Raw genomic sequence first — 18,351 nt, forward strand, 5'->3', positions numbered from 1 at the left:
ATCTGGCACATTGGGTGGATGTAGTAAAGTCACGATGGTTTGTTTTTTAGCAAATGTCCTCACCTGTGCCACTTTGTTTGGTTTCAACCCTTCCGGTGAGGTGACCTTATCTGTGAAGGCTTAGTTCAAAATGGGCTTTCTTTACAAATTCATTTTGTTTTCTGGCATTGAGTTTTTTCAATCTCATATTTAAAAAAAATAACTTTATTTATTTATGTATTTTTGGCTACGTTGGGTCTTCGTTGCTGCTCGCGTGCTTTCTCTAGTTGCGGCGAGCAGGGGCTACTCTTCGTTGCGGTGCGTGGGCTTCTCATTGCAGTGGCTTCTCTTGTTGTGGAGCACGGGCGCTAGGCATGTGGGCTTCAGTAGTTGTGGCTCACGGGCTCTAGAGCGTAGGCTCAATAGTTGTGAGGCATGGGCTTTGTTGCTCCATGGCATGTGGGATCTTCCCGGACCAGGGCTCGAACCCATGTCCCCTGCATTGGCAGGCGGATTCTTAACCACTGTGCCACCAAGGAAGTCCCTCAATCTCATTTTTAATTTGAAAACTGCAATTTGAAAGTGATTTAGTTAAGAATCATCCCAGACTCCAATTTATTACTCTATACACTTATTATTTTCTGTCCTTGACTGCTTTTCTCCATTGTCTGCATTCTTCTACCTTTCTTTGAAGTTTTTCTTAATTCTTTCAGCTCTTGGATGGAGCATAAGAATCTACTTGAGTAAGATCTCATATTATTTCCACATTTCAACATTTTTTCTTTTCTTTTTCTGGCTGGAACTGCATTTTTTATATCATAGTCATTGCTCTGAAAGCTTGTGCATGACTTCCTTTTATTTCTCATTTAATTAAAAAAGAAGGAATAAATTCTACTTTAAGAGATAGACCATATGACCACATTTAGTAGTGGGAGAACAATATTTGCATTATTTTTTGCAGAATTGTCAGAATACTTGTTCTTTGAACAACATAAGGAATCCAGATTTAGGAGGTCTGAAATTAGAGGGGTGCTCTTCCCTCCTCTCCCCACCACATCTCAGAATGGCAATTCCTCAGCTATATGGGAGAATTTAGAAAGATAAGTGGAAAGGGAAGATTTCTGAATACCATTTTACTTTGTTTACCAAGTTCTGAGAAAGCCTATTTGGCATGAAACACAAAGGGATCCAAAGATTATTTTGACTGAATCAAGATTATAGGCTCTCTGGGACTTCCCTGGTGGTCCAGTGATAAAGAATCCGCCTTCCCAGGGAGATCAGCTCGGTGCTTTGTGACCACGTAGAGGGGTGGGACAGGGAGGGTGGGAGGGAGGGAGACGCAAGAGGGAAGAGATATGGGAACATATGTATATGTATAACTGATTCACTTTGTTATAAAGCAGAAACTAACACACCATTGTAAAGCAATTATACTCCAATAAAGATTAAAAAAAAAAAAAAAAGAAGTGCAAGGCAGACTCAGATAAGGGCTGCATTAAAATATTCAATCCAGCCATGGAAAGACAGATGACAATATGCTGGTAGTAGTATTTATCTCTGGTAGGATCATGTTTTATCTACACTTTGGTATATCATATGTATACTTTATATTTTCCAGGATCCCTACCATAATTATGCATTACTTTAGGAAAAAATGTCTATTATTAAAGGCTGTGACAGTCCAAAATGATGATTCAGTTATGAATAAAACAGGACTCATGAATATAATATGTACTACAAAAAAAAAAAAAGAATCCGCCTTCCAATGCAGGAGATGTGGGTTAGATCCCTGGTCGGGGAACTAAGATCCCACATGCCGCGGGGCAACTAAGCCTGCGGGCCACAACTACTGAGCTCGCGTGCCTCAATGACAGAGCCCGCGTGCCACAAACTACAGAGCCCACGTGCCCTGGAGCCCACGTGCCACAACTAGAGAGAGAAAACCTGCACACAACTAGAGAGAAACCCACGTGCCACAACTAGAGAGAAACCCGTGTGCCACAATGAAGAGCCCATGCCACAATGAAGGATCCCGCATGCCTCAACTAAGACCTGATGCAGCCAAAAAAAAATTAATTAAAAAAAAAATGAACAATGCATTAAACACATTTAAAGCATTAAAAAGAAAAGATTTTAGGCTCTCTAAGTTACAAATAATAATAATAAAAAAACAAACAAAAAAATACATCACTTTTCCTTCTAAAATATTTAGAGATGCACGCAATGTGAGGAAAATGGCCTTAGAAGAGCATAGCAATATATGTCTTCTAGCACAAAAAAACACATATGAGATCATGTCAAATAAGAGATCCAAAAAGCTGGCAACCAATCCTGCAAGGTTTTTACTTGCACTAAGTATTTTACCCCTTTCTAAGTGTAGCACAGACCTGACATAGTAAACGTACTCTTCACCAATCAAACCACAGGGGCAACAACAACAAAGACATGCATAAAAAATTTGTTAAATTTTATTTTGTTCGTTTGTTTAATTAGCACATGGCTCCAGAAAAGCTAACCGAAGACTCAGTCCTCTAGCTCTGTGGTGTTACTCTAAGTTGGTCCTCAGGGCAATTCAGACATCAGATATGGTACTTGAAGAAGAAAGATACTCCTTTCCAACCTAGAAGAAAATATTCAAGGATTTGGGAGAGAGCATATGATATTTTGCAAGGTGCCACCAGTCTTTCTCAATAAAATATCACCAGTGAAAAAACATGGAGGCCAGAAAGGGCTGGTGAGGGAGAAGTATGACAAGGAGGGTTGGCAAGAGTAAACCCTTGGTGAATTCAACCCAAGGGAAAATACAGAGAGAGAACATAAGTGAGTATTTCTCAAAAGTTTTTCTCACCAAATTCCTTTCATTTTAGAGTCGAGGAAACTGAAACGTGGGCATAGTGACCAAAGGCATACAACTAGTAACTGACAGAGCTGGTTCTTTCTACTATATCACAGTGCCTCTTCACGTTCCTGATTTCCTACCTCTGTTCTATTCTAAATTGCCCTTGTTAATTGGCATTAAAGTCTCTGCACCTAGTGTTTTAGACATATTCGGAAACTTTTTTAAACACGTTGATACATTCATTCAGGGCTGAATTATTTGTGACAGCAGTAACAACTCCACCCTGGGGCGTATCCAACAAGGTGAGGGATTCAGGAATCAATCATGTTGTGTTCCATTCTTCTAGGCTCTCCATATTTCCACAGAAGAGAAATCAGTTTCCTGAGCGTGCACAAGCCCCAAAAAGCCATCATAAGGGTGTCTGTGGAGAAAAGAAGGCAAAGTCCCATGGGTCCAGCCCTCCACAATCATCCTTAGAATGACCTTGGGGAACCTGATTCCTCCTTTGGCAAGGATGTATGCGGATTGGGTGATTTGGGAGAGGCAGGTTAACGAGCTATATGTATGTAGTTAAAAGTCTTTGGTCCTTCTTAGCATCAGCTGGCAAGACCATGTCCTTGTCGCACTGCCTCTGAGAGCCACTGCCTCTAGGCAGGGAGAGGAAGAGGGAGTGATATTGCCTCTAACTTAGAGTAACCATTACCGTTTCAGTGTGCAAATGACATGTTCCAACGGGCAGGGTAGGAGTGCACAGGATTGTCTACCTATCTTGTATATTATAGGCATGGTCTAATTCTTCCTCATATTCTTTCTTCTAATAATGAATTGTGAGAGAACAGGATGTACTGTTGTGCTTTATAATTCAGGAAAACAATACAGGTATTGGCTAACATTGACATGATCAGCTGCTTTTAAAATTTTTTTTTAAAGCCAGTCTGGCAGAAAAGCATTGGCCTATTGTGGGAGTTGTGTTGGCCCTTCCAACACTTTTCAGTCCAGTCCATCAATCAGCAGCAGAATTGCCAAGAGACCACATTACTACGCTGTAGCTCAAAAAGGTCTGTGGTTGTGAGTGGGTTGACTGGGAACAAAGTTATATCATTCCAATTCTGATTGATTAATGCTGAAGTCCTTGCTAAATAATGATTACCAGTCCCAGTCTCCACAAATCATTCAGTGGTGAATAAGGACTAAGTTAAACAAACTTGGGCCTGTGAACACAGATTCTTCTTGCAGTGGGGGGCAGAGGTGTAGAGATGGTAGGAGAGGGGAGAGAAAATCTAGATTTGACTGAATAAGTGAAGAAAAAACAACTGCAGTCTGGGTTCTCATGGCACCTTGGGCACTTCCCTTCCTTCTGCTGTTGCCTTGTCCCCATCTCTGCATTCGCCATCTCTCTGCAGTCAGATTACCTCCAAATGGTACCACCATAGTCACTCCCTTCTATCACCCTTGGCTCTTTCGTTACAGATGCCCATTACTAGCCAGATGGAGTTATTGCCTAGTCAAATGGTTTAAACCTCCCCTCTCTGAAGGCTTTTCTACCCAAATTCTCCAACTCCCCCCAATTCCTTCCAATTACTTGTTTCTAGCAAAGTACATTCCAAGTCATTCCCTTTGTCTCTTTCTCCCAATTTCTCTTCTTTTTCACTCCCATATCCAAGTATGCTCATGCGTGGAAAGATAGCATTCTTCTGCTTCGGTTAGATGGCCTTTTCAAAAATGCTCAGTGTATTTCCACCAATCCTGGACATGGAGTAGGTAGGGTATTAGAGTTGCAAGAATATTTTGGACAATATCAAATTTAAATATTGCTTTTCTGTTTGGGGTTCTTTGAGACATATCCAAACAATAATGGGGAAAATTTTTTTTTCAGTTTTCTGTAAGCTCTGGTTGCTTCAGTGTCAGCAATCTCAGGTGCTGCTTCTTGCCAGCTTTCCATTTGGTAGAAGGTGCTTCCTAAAGATGAACTTCTGTGAAGTCAGAACCAGCATAGACTGAGCCAAATCACGATTAAAACGCTTGCTGGCTGCTCCTGTTGCCAGTATAGTTCTGTGTCTCCACTTGTTGGAAAGCTATCTGCCTATCAATGTTTGCAAACGCCAGTACCTTTTGTTATAACAAACTCACAGTGTTCCTCTTCAAGAATGCCAGCATTCGTAATTTTTAAGCCTCCAACTTTGAAGAAATGGAAGCCTCTGAATTTCTCTGCATTTAAAAGTAGAAATGGTAATATTACATAGCTAGAAATTTCTGTAAAGTGGACTGGCAATAATGTTATTTATGCTTTCAAAAATAGGGTTCTTCTAAATTTATGCCTGTGTGTCAGTCACAAGCTAATAAATTCTTTGACTTTAAATGACTTTCTTTCTTGTCCTAGAAATCCTGAATGATTGCTACGATGTAGACATTTACAGAAGTTTGACTTGAGACAAAATGTTTCAAAACTCAGGTAGATGTAAATTATAATTTATTACTGGCAGGAAAACACTTAGTTCCAACATCTCTGACTGGAAAATTTTTGAATTTTCTAGATATGACAAATAAAGATTTATGAGGTATGATTTCACAGAAGAAAAAGCATTTTGATGAAAACTCTTTTTGGTAGGTAAAATAGGAAATCACAAGAGTAACCAGGATGAACTTCAGTGGAAATCATCTGTGAGCTTAATTGATCAAATGAAATCCATTAAACTCTGGGAAACTAAACATACATGTTTATTATTTAGTTTCTGGTATTGAGTCCTTTCCATTTCCCTACAGAGTTGTTTGTGGGATCTGTTATTTGGAAAACATGCTATTTTAACTTGCGTTGTCAATAACTTGATCCTGGTAATTTGGTAGAAAGGGCATTAGATTAGGAACCAGATGGCCAGGGTTTCACTCTCACTCTGCTACTCACCGAGTTTGTGACTCTGGACATCTCTCTTCCATACTTTGGACCTCTGTCTTCTCATCTGTTCGACAATAAGAAGAAATACCTGATCCTGTTGCCTCTTAATGTTGTTGTGAGGATCAAAGAAGGTCCTAGTTGTTAAATCATTTTGAAACTATAAAGTGCTGTATAATATAAGGCAGTCTACAGTCTACTCATTATCACCTCAGAATTCCTCTCAGATTACATTGCCTCAAATGCATTATTTAGCAAAAGCACAAACTTGGATACCATATGGAGTCCCTGTTGACGCTGCAGATGTTGGTTAATTTTAGATTCTAAAAGAACAAAAGAACAGAAGCACCACCAAGCAAATTAGCCTCTCTTTAGCTTTTTCTTCGAAATCTCCTATTAGACAAATACCAAACTAAAACTGGCATGCTAAATATTATAGAAAATTACATCATTTGAAGCATTGAAATTCTGTATATCCAAGCCTTTTTGCAGTTTATTTTTGCAGGAGTTTATCCCCTTCAAAGCACATCACCAATGAATTTAATGCTACAAGATTAATTATGGTTATTTCTTCGAGGACCAAGTAAGAGGATTTTAATCTTAAACTTTAACCTCAAATAGCACAGAGACAGGGGAAACATAAAAGTTTCAGAAGAGTCACAAAAAGACACGCAATCCATTTTGGTGGTCATAGTCTCTCTTGAACTAATGGAAAACTGAACTAAGCTCAGCTGGCCTTGGGTTCTGATTCTGAAGGTTCATATTTACGAGTGGGAATTTCCTTGTAGAACAGGTGTGACAGACTTGCACATACTCATGACAACCTCTCTTACAGCCTCATCAGTTTGGGAAGACCTGTTCTGCTCATGTGTGCCATCTGTAAGACATCTCTTTACATTGTGTCAAATCTGACTCCCTGCTTACACATGCACCAGCAAGAGGTGTTTTTGTAAAATATATAGATGGCATCTGTCTTTCTATCTCTTGTTTGTATACCACCCACTAACAAAAAATATCCTGGAACAAGCTGAGCATTCTGTAAGTGTCTTGAAATTATTTATATTATAAATATATAATGATTTTATATATATATATATATATAAAGGTCCAGTTGATATTCTAAACCTAGATTTTTACTTTTTATTTTAGAGGATAATCAATGTCCCCAAATTGTTCACTAAGTCTTAATGCCTTGAGATATTGACAGACTATCAATTTAATTAGAAAAAATTTTCAAACTCAGGCCATAAATGTTTCACCTACAAGACACTTGCTCCTCTAAAAGAGGCAAAATTTTCAAAGTATGTTTCAACCTATCTTTTAGTGATTGGGTGGATACTATACGATATTTCAAAATATGCTCTCATGTGGATTAGAAACATTAAAAGAAAATCCAAAGAGTAGATTTTATGACACAGCTTATTACGGATGCAGTCTAGGCTGATTATTTTCGTATTAAGTATACTATTAATCACCTCCCTCTCCTGCCCATATGCTACCTCTTTTAGCACAAAATGCCTAACAAGACGGGTGCAACTTGATTCTACGTTACATAGTTCTGTCAAACTGGAACAAAATTTTAACTCCCCCCAATATTTTCTCCTTGTGAAGGACTTTGGATTACTGCAGATGATTACAGGCCTAAACCAGAAATGGATTCAAACAACTCTCATTCACTGCTGAAACTGAACTGGAACTGACCCCCAAAATACATTGGCTTAATTCCCTATAAGAGGAATATGAATCAGGTTGCCATCTGTTCCCTTCTTTCTTTAACTTCACCAGTGGGCTGGGTTTAAACATAGAACTGGAAGAGTCTTTAGGGGAAGGGGAAGAGAATTCTGGTTTGGTGTCTAGACAGGTATGCTGCAAGGGTAGATTCACTCTAGATGCAAGAAGAAAGGAGTCTGTGTATTAGCTGGGGAAATCATGTAATTTGGCAAACCGTGGGAACAACGTGAGTTTAATTTGTCTAATTTTGTTTGAAGATGTTGCATCAACTAAAAATCCTTTGCTCTCTAGAGGTGAGAAACATAATCCAAAGTAGTTTAGTCAAAAAGGTAAATTTACTGGCTCATGTAACTGAATAATTTAGAGTATCTGGTTCAGGTGAAGCTTGATGCAGTGCTCAAACAGTATGACCTAGGACTTGGTTTCTCTCTCTCCATTTCTCAATTCAGCATCTTCAACATTGGCTCCATTCTTGGGCAATCTCTCACCTCGTGTACCCAATATCGATGCAAGCTGCTACTTACCTCTAGGTTCAAACCCAGAGCCAACTTTTCTAGTAGATCTAGAATGGATCACTGTGACCAGGGAATAGGATATACTGATGACCTAGACCAAGGTCACATGTTTCACCCCTGAGGCATGGGGGTAGAGATATCGCTATTCTGTCCAAGCCCTGCGAGTATGGAGGACCAGAGTCCCCAGAACAAAATTAGAGTGTGGTCAGTGGAACTGATGTTCTCTACAAATACTCAGGGACCAGGTGCACAAATAATTTTATCTAGTATTATTCCTCACTTAAGCAGGAATTCTGGCTATCTCCTAAAGACAGAGTCCAAGTCTTACCAACTGAAGAGAAAAAAGGAGAATGTATAATTGACATTTCCTCATGTTCACATAGAAGAGTTAGTGCTTAATGAAAACTTGAAGGATAAATATTGCAAATAGAGAAACCAAAATATATGAGAAGGAATTTTAAAATTAATTAATTTAAAAACAAAAAAGGGGGGGGGGGACGTAATGGCCAAAAGAGAGACTGTAGAATCCTCATGTGAGACATTTAAAAAATTGAAGATAGTTTCAGTTAGAGCTGGGACTAGATACTCTTCAGAGATATTGTACACTTCTAGTTCTACAATTTGTAGATTTTGTGATTTCTGAGGAAGAGAGCTTTAGAGCTAAGGAAAGCTTTCTAGATGGCTGTTGGCTGAAACTTGTCAATTTCATGGTTTTTTTTTTTCTTTTAATAAATTTATTTATTTATTTATTTTTGGCTGTGTTGGGTCTTCGTTGCTACACGCTTTCTCTAGTTGCTACACCCTTTCTCTAGTTGCAGCAAGTGGGGGCTACTCTTCATTGTGGTATGCGGGCTTCTCATTGCAGTGGCTTCTCTGGTCGCGGAGCATGGGCTCTAGGTGTGCAGGCTTCAGTAGTTGCGGCACACGGGCTCAGTAGTTGTGGCTCACAGGCTCTAGAATGCAGGCTCAGTAGTCACGGCCCACGGGCTTAGTTGCTCTGTGGCATGTGGGATCTTCCTGGACCAGGGCTCGAACCCATGTCCCCTGCATTGGCAGGCGGATTCTTAACCACTGCGCCACCATGGAAGTCCCTCATGGTTTGTTTTTAAATACTTCCTTTCATGCTACAATTAAAATGAACAAGCAAATAAACAAACCGCCCCACACATAAAATGGAACCAAAGAGAAGTTCTGTGTGGAAAGATAATTTTATTTTCTAATAATGATAGTAATATGGATGGGCTATCTTCTTAAGATATATACATATATTTTTTAAATGGCAGCTCTCACTGACACATTACTTGTACATATTTCTACATCTGTATATGCTCTCCTAAATATTTCATGTAAATTAAGTGCCCTAGGATTCTTCCATCCTGGTCTCATGTATCTGGAATCTAATAAATAAGAAAAAATATGAGTGGTGGCTAGTGTAAGTACAGGATACTTACTTTACATGGCTCAGTTATAAAGCACATTTACCGAAGTCTACCCATTTCACCAAGCCATTAAACCTATTTTCCAAAAGCAACTATGGAAAACTGAAGAATTACAAAGAGAAATGTAAAGGGGTGCTAATAAAAAATGGCTGAAGGATATTTGACCCTGGGGCTAGGGTAGCACTAGAGCTGTTTGGGGCAGTGTATACCTTACAAGTTCTCAACTCCAAACCCATCAATCCCATCTGAGACTTCTTTCTAGAGATGCTTCTATAGGTTGAATTAAGAAAACTCAAGTATTTTCTAGAGCTTAAAATTCATTAACTGGGGCATAATCAAGCTGAATTTTATTCTCTTTTTTCTTCTTTTATAAAACATTATGCCAGCTATTACTGGTTGCAGGAGAAAGATTAAATATTTTAAAAATTTCCTTTTTGGGGCTTCCCTAGTGGTGCAGTGGTTAAGAATCCACCCTCCAATGCAGGGGACAGGGGTTCGAGCCCTGGTCCGGGAAGATCCCACATGCCACGGAGCAGCTAAGCCCGTGAACCACAACTATTGAGCCTGCGCTCTAGAGCCTGCGAGCCACAACTACTGAAACCCGCGCACCTAGAGCCCGTGCTCCGCAACAAGAAGTCACTGCAGTGAGAAGCCCCCACACCGCAACAAAGAGTAGCCCCCGCTCGCCGCAACTAGAGAAAGCCCGTGCACAGCAATGAAGACCCAATGCAGCCAAAAATAAACAAATAAATAAATTTATTTTAAAAAATTCCTTTTTGGAAAAAATACAAGGATATAATTCACAGGCCAACGAATGAGGAACTATTCTTAATGGAACGTGAGAGTTAATCCTTGGAAAGCTAAGGTTCTACTTTGGAAATCTAGTCATACCACCTTAGAATATTCCTTTAGAAGATTTTATTAAAGTGTTTGGGAGACTTCTGGGGATTTATCCTACGGATAAAGCTGCAGACATACGTGTCAGGTTATTCATCACAGCATTGTTTGTAACAAATAGCAAAGATTGTAAACAGCCCAAGTGTTCATCAATAGGGGAATGGTTAAATAAACTGTAGTGTAATGCTGTGCAGCTCTTTAGAAGAATGAGGATGCTCTCTTAGTACTGATATGAAAGATCTCCAAGAGACGTTGTCAGAGGGAAAGCAAGATGCAGGTCAGGAGATATAATATGCCACCTCTTGTGTAAGAAGGGAGGAAGAGAAGAAAGAATTGCTTGTACTTGTGTGAAGAAACACTGTAAGGACACATGGGAAAACAATATAAATAGTTATCTTGACCTATGAGGGTGGGTGGGCATGGAGAATGGGGTGGAAGAAGCAAGGTGGGAGGGAGACTTTTCGCCATATACCTTTTAATTTTGTTTTGATTTTTGAAACGTGAATATATCAGCTGGTCAAATATTAAAAATTAAATAAATACCAGAAAGAAAAAAGCTTGAGAAAAGTCATTCAGGAGTCATATGGTAACCTCATAAAAGTTCCAGTTACAATTACAATAAAAAGAAGAAGAAATCTGAATTCATCGTCAACCAAAGGTCTACTGTTGGCCTGGTACGAGTAGGTGGGTACAGTAGAAGCTCAGACCATACTGATTCCCATTCCTGTTAGCTGAGCACCTTGCTTCTGTCCAGCATCTTTAACCTACTGGCTGTTTTTCCATATCCTTCCTTCCTCTTCTCTTAAAAAAAAAAAATCCAAGATCCTGGAAGATGCTGCTGACAACTATGGAAAGTTATTCATAAAGAGTTAAATTAAAGCTTTATCTAGAATGTGGATTGCTGCACGTATTCACAAAAGCCAAGAAAGTGCCCGTTATCTTCCCAAGAGAATAGGCCTCCTGGTTCACTTAGCTGGACTAGACTAGGGGCCAATGCAGGGGACACGGGAGCTCCTTCCTGACACTCTCAGTGGAGACTAGGGGCTCCTTCCTGACACTCTCAGTGCAGAGCTCTGACATTGTGCTTAAAACATCCCACAGAAATCACCGGGGTAGGAGGCAGACCTCCCCACTAGCCTGGGTTTTTTGAGAGCAAGTACTGTGTCTTTGTGGGCTTTGTATTCTCAGAGCCTAACACAGCGCCTCCGTAGGCACTGTGTCAACTCAGTAAACTGAACTTTTATCCACCTCACTGCTTAGCTCCTAATCCTAAGAGTGATCTTTAATGTCTTTCCCTCACTCACTGTCACTAAATCCATCAGTTAGACTGGTCAATTCTATCTGCCAAACATACACCCAAACCTACTACTCTTTCCAGTCTTCAGGCTACCACCCTAATCCAGACCACCACCATCTCTAGTCTGGACCAGGATCACTAGGCTGCTTTCTGATCCTCTCTCCCATCGCCCCCAGAACACATTCTCCATATGTAGTTAGGGAGATCCTTTTAAAAAACAATCAAATCATATCATACTCCTGCTTAAAATCCTTCAGAGGTTTCTATTACAATTAGAATACAATTTAAACTCTTTACCCTGCCCTTCCAAGCCCTGTCTGCTTCTTTGACTTCACCTCCTACCACTACCCCTCCCTTCCTCCACACCATGTCGGCCTTCTCTCAGTTCCTCACATCTCCTTTGCCTTCTCCTGTCTCAGGGCCTCTGTCTGTGCTCTTCCCTCTGCCTGGAAGGCTATTCCTCCTTCCTTCTGTAGGATTGTCTCTTCATTGCTGATGCTCAAAGGCCACTTTCTCAGGGAGGCTTTCTCTGACCACTCCTGTTCCATCAGCCCCACCCTCAACATTGTTCTATCTGTAGCACCTTTGACTCTACAGATTAACATCTTTATTTGTTGGTTTGTGCTTACTGTCCCCACTCTAACGTAAGTTCTGTGAAGGCTCTTGTTAGCCTCTGGATGACCAGTGCCTAGAACAGGGCTGGCGTTTAATGGCTCTAAAAAGTTTTTGTTGAATAAAAATAAAGGCATTTAAAATTAATCATGGATAGACTATATATTCCATTTCCTCAGAGACCTTTTGATGAAACTATTAATTATAAAGGCAATAAACAATTATAAAAAGAAATGAGGATGTCATGATTGGCTTTTATATTGTACAAAGTAGGCTAAGAGAGTAAACGGAGAGAATATGATTCTGCAAGAAATGGTAACTTATGTCATAAACCAGTCTAGGCAACAGGCAGGTCTGAGCATTATGTTAGGTAGAAGGGATATAAAGATAACCAGATGCTGGTTTTGCACTCAAGGAGCTCACAATATATCAGAAGATACAGCTTTGTTATTATAGCTCTAATATCTGTATAGTGCAAATCACATTCACATTTATAATTATTTCATTTAATCACCAGAAGAGTCTTACGAGGGGGTTATTATTATGTGTTATCCCAATTTTATAGATTAAATAACTGAGGTTCAGAGAGGTTATGTGACTTGCCTCAGATGCACAGCAAGTGGTGAATGAGATTTTTAAGTTAGACCCAGATCTTCTGACTCAGCTCTCCTGTTCTATTTCACCACTCTGTCTGTTCAGTGTGATAAATGTATGTGCAGCATGCTGTGGGAGGTCAAGTGTAACAAACAGAAAGACTATTTTTATCTGGAGAGGTCTGAGAAGACTTTACCGAGGAAAGTCATATAAATGGGGCTGTGAAAGTTGGAGGAGTTTCCTGGTGGAGGAAGAGGCACATTTCAGACAGAGATCTGAGAAAATGCACAGAAAGATGAAAATGTATAGCATGCTTTATGTGGCAGGGAGCAGAGGAATCCAGGAGGGGAGGTTGGGACCATACGGTGAAAGATTTTCAGTGCCACTTGGGCAGTCTCTGAATGTAGAGGTTTTAAACAGTCAGATCTGGGTTTTCAAAAGAAAATTAGAGTGGCAGATCGGATGATGAATTGGATCATGAAGAAACTAGTCAGGAGATTTTATGTTATCATGCAAGGGAGATGTGTCTGAATGAGGATACTGGAAATGGAAAGGACTGATTACAAAATGTTTGTGTGACGTAGAATCACTTTTTTGGGAGGTTGAAGAGAGGGAAGAGTGAAGATTATTTTTTAAATTTTCTAGCTTATATGACTCAGTAGATGACGACTACCTCAGCCAAATTGAAGAATACAGAAAAATGATTTGAGAAGGGAATTGGAAGTAGGAGATGGGGGTTTTCTTGTAGCTAAGATAAAGCACTTGCTTTATCTTTTCGTCCTGTTTGATTTGAGGTACCTGTGTGTAGTATCCACGTAGATATGTCAAGTAGGTAGCTAAAAGTATGGGCCTAGAATCTGAAAGCAAGGTTGAAGCTGGCAATCTAGATTTAGAGTAACCAAAATATAAGTTGTATTAAAATTCCAACTGCAAAAAGGGCACAAGGGAAATTTTTGGGGGTGATGTAAATTTTCTATTTCATGATTACAGTAGTGGTTACAAGGGTATACGTGTCTCAAAACAGATCAAACTGTACACTTTAAACAGGTTCATTTTATTGAATCTTAAACTCCTTGAAAAAAACCCACTAAAAATAGAAGTGAACTGCCTTGTACAACATAGTGCTAAAAGTTTTTTAAAATGTGTTAATCAATTGTTTTAGAAAAAATAAGAGAATGAGAAATTGTTCTACATACATCAGTTAAAAACAACTGATAAGCAGCAGAGAAAGCTGCCATGGTTCCAGTTGTTTCAGAAGCCAGTGCCCAATGTGCCAGTTTATGGGCCATTTGGGAGTTCTCCATTTGAAAACTCATTCCCTCCCCAAACCACCCTCCTCCATCCTCAGCCCACCCTTGTACCACCTGGGTTGACTTCCTCATTTGGAAGAACTGAGATAATAAAGGTACTTGAAGAATATAATATGACTCATCGCTGAACAAGAAATCTTTCTCCTTATTGATTGATTTTAGGCTTATGGCCAATTTGGCCTCCTTGTTTGGCACCATTCCCTCAGCATCACTTCTGAATTGTCCTTTCAATGCTCAGCTTAAAATCTATTTTGTTCAAAAAACCATTTTTAATTTGACAGAAGGAGGTGGTATCTGATACCTATATTCATCTCCCAGTGTGGACACATCTACCATGAGTATACAGTCACCAAATTTGCATATTTATGTTAGAATCTCAGTTCTGTCACTAAGTCTTTGAGACCTTGAAGAAAATAAGGATAATAAAAACCACCTTGCAGGGTGGTGTGGATCAAGTCAGTTAGCATATGTGAAAATGCCAAGTATGGCATTGAGTAGGCGCTCAATAAAAGGCAGATGCCTTGTCAAGCCTGACTATATTTGCTGAATTATTTAGTCTGTATTATAAGTTTCTTGAAAGTAAAAGCACTCTTTTCTGCACTCTGTACTCCCACCCTAACTAATACATCCTCTGGAGACATTGTAGAATGATGTTTAGAAAGCTGGCAGGTCAAGGATAAAGTTGAAGAAGATTTACACAATAAATATGTAGATGAGAAGAGATCATTCAGGGGACATGGAAAAAAGGAACTCCATTTACAGGTGGTGGCAAGGTCTTTCTTTACATTTCCTCTTTTCATTCATTTAAAATTTTATCTTGCCAAAAAGAGGGGACAGAAGGTCTCATTTTGATGAGCGGAGCTGCAGGACTGTGTGCCAATACACCTGGTATTGATTCATGCCAGCTGGGAGAGGAGCTTGGCTTCTCTGTGTTTTACTACTGTGGTTTTCTGGGCTGGGCAGCTGGGTGCTTAATAATGATAAAAACCATAATAATACTTCATAATTACGCACCGCCTTTTGCCAGAACTTGGGTTTAATTACAATGACTATGACGGAACTGGCATCATCTCACTCCCTGTTGGGGTGCAATACCCAAGGGCCTGGAAATAGAGTCAAGTGGCAACTGCAATCCTTCTCCTGCAGAGCCTCTCCTGGCAATTCACCCAGAGTGCTCTGGGTTTGAAGCTCGTCATCAGAAACAAAGAATACTTTTAAATTGCCCACATGTACTAGGCACTGTCAAGTAAAGTAGTGCTTATGATGCAACTCCTGCGCGACATGGGGCACAGCATCATGGAATCCCAGGCCTGGAAGGGACCAACAGAGGTAATCTCATTCATTATTACCCTGCCCCCTGCCATGAGGCATAGCTGCCTCTACACTCTAATAGATGAGCTCACTGACCTTCCACTCTGATTGAGCTGGAGATGCTTCTGTGGCAGCCTGATTCAGGGGTCAGGGGATTCACCAGTTCATTTCAACATGCATTTTGTGAGCACCTATTCTGAGCCAAGGCCCTGTGGAGGCATAAAAATGTATAAGGTGTGATCCCTGCCCTCAAAGTAGCTTATCTCCTAGTTGGCGGATTTGTATTAAGGCAGCTGTAACATAAAGATAGAGGGAAGTCCTGGCAGATGAAAGGAAAGAAAATCACTCCAGTTGAAAGGATCAGGGCTATCTTTTCTTCAAGAATACGAGGAAAGGATGAGAAGGTGTTGAGCAGGGTGGGGAGGCCGAGGGGCATGGGGGAGCGGGGTGGGGGAGATAGGTGAAGAGCTGGGCAACAACTTCGGGAGGTTCTTGCCGGTTTCCCTGTTTTTCTGGGGTGGGGGGAGATCTTTATAGCACATATCACCCCTGAATTATTTTTTTCCTTAAGAAATATAGCTTATTTATTTTATTTTTTAAATTTTTATTGAAGTATAGGTTGCTTTACAATGTTGTGTTAGTTTCTTCTGTACAGCAAAGTGAATCAGCTATACATATACATATATCACCTCTTTTTTGGATTTCCTTCCCATTTAGGTCACCACAGTGCACTAAGTAGAGTTCCCTGTGCTATACAGTATGTTCTCATTAGTTATCGATTTTATATATAATATCAATAATGGGTATGTGTCAATCCCAATCTCCCGATTCCTCCCACCACCACCCCCTTACCCCCTTGGTATCCATACATTTGTTCTCTACATCTGTGTCTTTATCTCTGCTTTGCAAATAAGATCATCTGTACCATTTTTCTAGATTCCACAAATATGCGTTAATATATGATATTTGTTTTTCTCTGACTTCACTCTGTACGACATTCTCTAGGTCCATCCACGTCTCTACAAATGACCCAATTTCGTTCCTCTTTATGGCTGAGTAATATTCCGTTGTATATAGCACCACATTTTCTTTATCCATTCCTCTGTTGATGGACATTTAGGTTGCTTTCATGTCCTGGCTATTGTAAATAGTGCTGCTATGAGCACTGGGGTATCACCCCTGAATTATTTATTTGCTACTTTACTCATATATGCTTTGTCTCACCCTACTCAGGAACTTTGTCCCTTTTGTTTACCACTATATCCTGAGCACCTCAAAAAATGCCTGGCACATTGTAAAATGCTTAGTAAATACTGGGCTAATGAATAAATGGCCCAGGTGAGGCAGTGGCTGTAGAAATTGAGACAAAAGGGCATTTAGTAAATATAATCAGCACGATGAAGTTCAAAGGGGTAGGGAAGTGTTACAGCTGTGAGGGAGTAGCCTGGAGGACTGCTCGCAGATTCTGGTGTGCTTAAGTGAATGAATGGTAATGTTATCAAAGAAGATAAAGAACAGATGGGAAGGAGCAGGTTTGCGGTCTTCTTAGTAGGTGTTTGAGTTCTGATTTGGATATGTCAAGATTAGATTCAAGTGGAGATATCCAAAAGCACTTAGGTATGCAGATCGGGATCTCATTAAAGGTACACTCAGCCATCAAAATGGTTAGACCACCTAGTGTGCAGTAGAATGACTATGTACCAACTGAGGATCAGATCCTGGGACTCTCTTAAAAAGCCAACACAGAACCGATTTATAAAGGTTAACTGAAGAGAAATACAATCTGAGGGTTTATGGTCTTAGGTAAACTGGGGTGAGGGGTACGTTGGGGAGGAGGAAAAGGATGTAGTCCATAGAATCAACTGCAAAAGAGATCATATAAGAACGAAAAAGTGATCCTTGAACTCGATCATATGGATGTCACTGGTAGCCTTAAGAGAAGCACTTTCAGTGGGTTAGTAAGGAGTATAATTTAGCCTGTACTGGAAGCATGAATTGAAATAAGGATGAGAACTAGACAGGGTCTCATAGTCAACTTTGTTTTGTTCTGTCTGGAGGCGTTGTAATACGATCAGGGGTATGTCTAACACAGAAGTGTTGGGTAAATTTGTGAATGACGACAAGGCTTCTATAAGGCCAGATGGCCTGTCCTGGCGTCTGCACAATGCCTCAACTACGCTTTTATTCTTTCAGCCATTTCTAGGGCGGGGGCCCTTCCATACAAAGTGCAAGCAAAAAGTGGGAGACACTCCTCCATCTGATCATTGAGTCACGTTTGTGACAGCTGGGAGTGGGGATGGGAATGCTTGAATTAAACAAAGTGCCCAGGTTCCCGTGGATCTTGGAATTTAGGAACAGGGAGGCTCCTTGCTGGAGGGAGCTAGGGAGACTCATTCACAGTTTCCGACCGGGCACTCACGCCCTCCATTCAACATTTTTCCTTTCCTTTTCCCTAACAGAGTTGAAACCAGGGACAAAGCTTTCCTGCTTCTCCCACCTCAAGGTTGACCTTCCGCCCCCAAGCCCACCTCTGGACCTTCTCCGACCACGTGACCCTCTTCAGCCCCCGTGACTCGCCGCTGCCAACCCCTCCCCTCCGGCCGCAGCCCGCCTTATCCCGCCTCTCAAGCCCACGTGACCCCCTCTCTCCCACCTGACTGGCTCCTCCCTTTCCCCCGGGCCGGACCCGGCCGCCGTCGCAGCAGCCCGACTCCAAAATGGCAGCCGCGCACGGCGCGCACCCGAGCGGCCGGACCTCCCTGACTCCCGGGCCTCCCCGCTCTCGCTCCCTGCCTCCCTCCTTCGGCCCTCACCTACACGCCTTCGGATTGGCCGTTAGGAATCCCGCCCCTCCAGAGCCCCGTCTTCTATTGGTCACGGTAGGCTGCCCTTCAGAGAGGCGTGCCCCCGCCGCCCCCCGCCCCAGGAGGGCTTTTC

At 41.0% G+C, this 18,351-nt stretch overlaps 1 protein-coding gene across 1 annotated transcript in view; it reads left to right on the forward strand.

Annotated features, from left to right (window-relative positions):
- The first annotated feature begins 18,132 nt into the window (after window positions 1-18,132).
- SOCS5 (suppressor of cytokine signaling 5) overlaps window positions 18,133-18,351 on the forward strand; it is a 59,751-nt gene continuing 59,532 nt past the window's right edge. Inside the window, exon 1 of the mRNA XM_024753548.1 lies at window positions 18,133-18,293. The gene's annotated coding sequence lies outside the window, so the exon portion shown is untranslated. The remainder of the gene's footprint in view (window positions 18,294-18,351) is intronic.

The sequence above is a fragment of the Neophocaena asiaeorientalis genome, unplaced genomic scaffold (assembly GCF_003031525.2).
Source record: "Neophocaena asiaeorientalis asiaeorientalis breed wild unplaced genomic scaffold, Neophocaena_asiaeorientalis_V1.1 scaffold171, whole genome shotgun sequence".
Classification (NCBI taxonomy): Eukaryota; Metazoa; Chordata; class Mammalia; order Artiodactyla; family Phocoenidae; genus Neophocaena; species Neophocaena asiaeorientalis.